Raw genomic sequence first — 6,000 nt, 5'->3', positions numbered from 1 at the left:
GCACAGCTGTCCGGGGGAGGAGATGGCGCTGGTGGGTGCTGCTGGGGCTCAGGCTGGCGTTGCTCTCAACACTGCCTTTGTGCCAGCTCTGTGCATCTCCCACCCAGGACACCACAGGGGCTCTGGCTGTATTTTTTCCATCCCTGTCACCTGCAAAACTCAAGGACACCTGTCCCTATGCTAGAAGTAGGAGCCTGTGTCCCTGTGCCACCTGTGGGGTCGAGGCTGGCAGAGCCTCGGGTGGAAGGCTCAGGAGTCCTTCACTCATGCGCCGTGTGGGCCCCTGTTCAGCTGCCCCCCGCCCAGCCGCAGAGAACCTGGCTCCGTGCCCTCACTTTCCCCATTGGCTGCCTGCCTGCAGGGCACCCTGTGGAGGAGGCATGGCTCTGGGTAAGGGTGTGCACTCTTGTGGAATAAGCTGGACATCCTCCTGCGAGAGCCTCCGACTCCAGGGACCACGTGGCTGGCCCTACATTGCCACTCTTCTTGAGTGGGAGAGGTGTTCCAGCAGGTGTCCTTTGGATGGGGGGAGGGGTTGGGGCTGGAGCTTAGCAAGAAGGGCCCTGGGCAACCTTGAGGAAAGAGACCCCTCTGCCCAGTGATGTGGGCCCTGGGGTGTGGACAGGCTGTGATCAGGCACCCCATGCCCCAGCAAAGTCCTCACATCAGCACAGAGACCCTCTGGGGCCCTTCTCAGACCCCCACTCCCCACCCCACACAACTACCCCCAGGCCAGTCAGTCCTGATCTTGGGGTGGGACCCAGGCCAGACCATGTAGTGGCTCAGGGTGCTGCAGCGCACAGCGAGGGGCAGGAGGACAGGAAGGGAAAGGACCCTGGGGGAAGGAGGGAGGATGGTCCTAATCTCCCACCAAGAGGAGGCCGTGAGCCTCACTCCGGGTCTCCCCCCTCTGCTGGCAGCACCAGGCCTGCTGACCCACAGCTGGCCCTCGGAGCAGCTGGGCTGCTGTGGCCCTGAGCCCGGTTCTTTCTGCTGCAGCGTGTTCTGTTCCCTGAGGGGTCTGTCACCCCATCAGTGGATCGCCGCGCCCCTCGCCCCCTGACTTCAGTGCCTGGGGCCTCACAACAGGGGTGGAGCAGATTTAAGGGGCACTTGTGCCCATTTGGGCAGCTCCTCCCATTTCCCCCTAACTGCGGACTCCATGGACTCCACATGTGTCACACAGACTCAGCAGGAACCAGACACCTCGTGGGCTCCCCAGCACACCTCCCTCCCCCTTCTCCCCTCCAGCCCCAGGTCCTCCTCTCAAACTCACCCTCCCCCTGTACCCAGGGTCCTCCCAAGGCTCCTCTGCACATGGTTTTGGGGCAGAGGCCCTGTGTGAGGTTTGAGGTCCTGATGTCTTCCTGGCAGAGCCGGACCTGACCCATGACGCAGTGGCTCTGTCCCCCAGGAGGCTCCCGCGTTGTTTCCCGGTTCCAAGCACAAGTGTTTGGGGCCCTGAGAGTGGTAGCACCCTGACCTGGGTCAGCGACTGCCCCCAGAGCCTGTTAATGGGTGACTCATTGATGGACACTAGCAGGGGTCATCTGTGGGCAGGCACCATAGATTGCCGTAGAAACATCTAGAACAAAAACACAGACTTTCAAACATTAGAATGCAGGCTCAGCACTCAGGAGTCAGAAGTGGGTGGCCCTTCCATGACAGCCTCCAATGGCTGTGTCCACACCCAGCTCTCAAAGGGAGTGGGGGAGGGCAGGCTGCGGTGCTTTCTGTGGGTTGGGTGCTTTGTAGGTTTGGTTTTCATCCAATGTTTTACAAGCCATTCATTTTAATTTATCGAAAATCAATTAATCATAGACTTTCTCCTGAAGGACCTTAGGAAACTTGTCCTTCCAGTCAAGGGTCTTGGTGCCTGCCCGCTTGGTCAGCTGGTGTCTGAGCCAGGGCTGTCCCCAGGCCTCCTGCCTCTGGCTCTACACATTTCTGGGCCTCAGTTTCTCCATCTGCCCCACCTCAGGGGCTTCTTGGGCTGAAGGTGCACAGTGGTGTACATGAGCCGTCCCTAAGGCAGGGTCAGGATAACTGGGGATGTCCTCAGTACTCGCTGTGGGTGGTCCAGGGTCCCCAAGACACATCTAGTTCTAAACTTCAGAACCTGGAAGGTAACTGCATCTGGAAAAAGAGTTGTTGCTGACATAATTAATGAGGGGGTGAGATCACCTTGGATTAGGGCAAGCCCTTCATCCAGTGACTGAGTCCTAATAAGAGAGAACTCTGCAGCCAGGGAGAAAGGCTTGTGAGCAGGAGACCCCCGAGGAAGGCAAGCATATGGAGCCAAGCTTGGAGCCCTGCTTCCACAAACCCAGGCCTGCCCCGGGCCGCCGGGACCTGGGAGAAGCAGGAAGACACCCTGGTCCTTCTGGAGGGAACAGAGCCCTGCAGGCAACTTGATTTTGGAATTCTGGTCTCTTGGTGAATTTCTGTTGTTTTAAGCCACCCAGCTTGTGGGCGCTTGTCATGGCAGCCCCAGGACACTGGTGGCCCATCACAGACACACATCTCACAGCAGCGAGGGCAGGGCAGGTGGAGAGAGGGAGTAGGGGGTCTCGGAGGAGACGGCTGGAGTTCTTCCCCTGCACCTGCAAAGGCCCTGCGTCCTCAGGTCTCACACTTCAATGGGGAACAGGAGAGAAGAGCAGCGCCTGGGAGGGTCTCCTCTGTGCCCCCGAGCATAGGCACAGCCCTGAACACTGACACCCCCCAAATTTGGCCACTCTTGCTGGTGACAGCCATAAGCCACCCTGGAGTGCCTCCAAGAATGGCCATTCCTCTCACCACCATCTGGAAGATCGCGGGGCCACCATGGCACCCCTGGCTCCCTGCAGACTGCAGATGGAGTTTGGGACATCTGGTCTCCCGCCTGGTCTGACTTCCCCTCCCTCGAGGGTGCTCCCCACCCCTTCAGTCTGAAATGCTGTGGAAGCTGCAGGCAGAGGCCACAGGCAGAAGCCACTGACTCAAGTTTTTTGCAAAGTTGCGCTCAGAGGCAGACACTTTTAAACCAGTTGCCCGCTCCTGGGGGCGGCCAGGCAAGGTGCTCCTAGGCTCAGGCAGAGAACAGGGAGCCACCCTGCTCCTCACCGCCCTGCTTCCTGGTGCCCTTGGAGTGCCCTTGAATGTGAGGCCAGAGATTTTTCCTCAAGGTGGAGAAGCAGGAGGCCAGAGTGTGTGTGGCTGTGTCTTTCAAGACAGGGCAGCCAGCGCAGTGCAGGGCAGGGACCACCCGAGCTGGGCTGGGCCCACTGTGGGGGTGTGCGTGGGCATGTGCACAGGTGCAGTACGTGCACAGGTGCAGTATGTGCACAGGCTCCTGTGTGTTGTTTGGGTGCGTGTGTGTGCCCATGCTCACATGCTGTGCACGTACGCTGGGTTGTGTGTGCTGTGTGCACGGGTACATCCATCTTTTGTTCTGCTCTGCTAATGACGGCAGCTGCACGCTGGTTGGGGCCTGCCTGCCTCTTGTGCGAGCTCAGTCCTTGGCCAGGGGTCTTTGAGGAAATCCCAGTCGCGGGGATCCCTGCTGTCAGCCGCAACGCTAACACTGAGGAAGGCTTCAGGGCAGCTGCGGCCTCTGGCCAAACCACCCCTTCCCTGCACCACCAGCCTGAGGGGGACTCCCCTTTCCAAGTGCCCACTCCCACCCTGAAGGCAAGGAGCGTTCTGGGGGATGGGTGCTACCCTGCAGAGAAGGCTGTCTGCCTTCTCGGAGCATGTCCTGTCCCCAACCTCCATGGCTCCCTGGCTGCCCTTTTTTTTTTTTTCTTCAAACTGGGGCCCTCTGACAAGGGAGCACAAGTCCCCATGGCACCTGCCTGCCAGGGCCCCTCCCTGCTCCCCCCAGGCCTCCGTGACTGGCAGGCAGGAAGACGCTACACTAAGTGGCTGCCAGTCTTCCTAGGAAGAGCCTGACCCTCTGGGACCCTACCGGACTGACATCACTGTGTCTGGGAGGAGCCCCACCAGGGCCTGGCCTAGCTCAGCACTGACCTGCAGCCTTTCCCAAATGATTTGGCAAACAAGCAAATGAAACTAAAAAATGCTTATTGTTGAGAAACACCACTGGTTTCTCACGGCTTTCCTGTGTCCCTGGTTGGGCTCCCCAGGGTCAGGGTGGGTCTCCTACAGCCCGACGTCACACAGCCCAGAGGCTCCCAGAGCCAGGCCCCTGCAGATGTTTGTTGCGGCTGCTTCCCTGTTGTCTAGACCGGTGAAGGTGACCTCTAAGGCTGATGCTCTGCCAGTCTCCTGCCCACCAAGGTCTTGGCGCCCAGGCAAGACCTCTGCTGCCACCTGGTGGAAATTCTGAGATGTGCTGTGGTCAATGGAAAGAATCTGATATTTATTTGGTCCACCACCTTCCCTTAACGGGTAAGGATGCAAACTAATGCTCAGAGAGGCTGATAAATCTGCTTATGGTCACACAGAAGATACCAGGAGAACAGGCTTCGCATCTCTCTTCATCAGAACCTCCCAGCTTTCAGGGTACACGTGACACTGTAATACTCTTACACCTAGGATTGAGTCCTGGTTTTGAGGTCAAACAGACAGGTGTGGCCTCCAGCCAAAGCCCTCACCTGCTGGGGGCCTCAGACAAGGGACTCCAAGCCAGATTCCTCCATCTAATGGAACTCGGGTTACAGGATGCTGTGCGGGTGACATAAAGACTCTCAGTCACCCATGTGGCTGGCATTATGCCTGACACTGTAGGTACTTTAATGCTTTTGCCACAGTTGCTGCTGTTGATGATGACAGTGGTGATGGTGACTGTGGTGGTAATGATGGTGATGGTGACAGTGGTGATGGTGATGATGACAATGACAGTGGTGGTGATGGTGGTGGTGGTGGTGACAGTGGTGATGGTGATGATGGTGATGACGGTGGTGGTGGTGGTCATGTGATGGTGGTCATGTGATGGTGCTGCTGGCGGTGATGGTGGTGACGGGGAGCTGAGTCGGGGCCCATTGAGAAGATACAGGGCCAGAGGTTTCAAGGCTTTGCCACTTGATGTACCAGGGCCTTGCTGCATCTCTGATGAGCCTGTGTCTTGTGTGGACAGTGGGTGACAACACTGCCCTCCAAGCCTTCTTTAAGACAGTGTCAGCCTGGTGTCTGTGGGAGTCTTGTGACCTTGGCCCCACAGTAGCCGTGGTGGCAGTGAGGCCACCAGGGGCCAGGGTAGGAAGACTGTTGATGCGCAAGCCCTTGGTGAGGAGGAGAATGGGCTGCAACCAGCCTAGACGGGAAGGGACATCCAGAGTCTCAGGGCTGGTGCTCCTTGGCCGAGGAGGGGACCCCCAAGGCCTCTCTGAAGGGTCCCGGTGGGCCTACCCTGCTCCAGAATCCCAGACATCGCTAAAACAGCTTTTGTGTCCCCAAGTTTAAGAAACGGGGAGCATCGGAGGCCCGGTGGGGAGGGCCAGTCACACAGCCACATCTCGGGAGGCCTGAGAGGGGCTGCCTACCCTGCCTGAGCCTCTGGGCTGAAAGAGCACCTGTGGGAGCGAGGGCTCGGGGGAGCCTGCACCTGCCTGAGGTCTGCCGGCTCCCGGCCTCGCTCTCTGCCTGAAGACCTAGCCCAAGGTGTCTCGGGGCCAGAGCCTCCTGGGGCCTCCCTCCTTGGCTTGCAGGTGCTGTCTTCCCCCCAGGTCCTACAGGTCACCCTCTGTGTGTCTGTGTCCTGATCTTCTGGTGAGGACACAGCCATGCCAGATCAGGGCCACCCTGGTGACCTCATGCTGCAGAGCCTGTCTCTGTGCAGTGACATTCTGAGGGGCTGGGGGTTAGGACTTCAGCACCAAGTGTGGAGGGTCACAGTGTCACCGATAGCAAGGTCCAAGCAAGACCCGCAGGGGTGCCGCCAGACCCAGCAGGCTATTACCTGCCAGAGCTCAGGAGGAACCAGTGTCCTACAAGGGTGCACTTGGGGGCTCAAGTTCATAGGCTTAACCAGGGGAGCAGGGGTTCCAGAGCTTAGAT

The sequence above is a fragment of the Marmota marmota genome, unplaced genomic scaffold (assembly GCF_001458135.2).
Source record: "Marmota marmota marmota unplaced genomic scaffold, marMar, whole genome shotgun sequence".
NCBI lineage: Eukaryota > Metazoa > Chordata > Mammalia > Rodentia > Sciuridae > Marmota > Marmota marmota.
The sequence above is the reverse complement of the archived record's forward strand: the minus strand, read 5'-3'. Positions refer to the sequence as shown.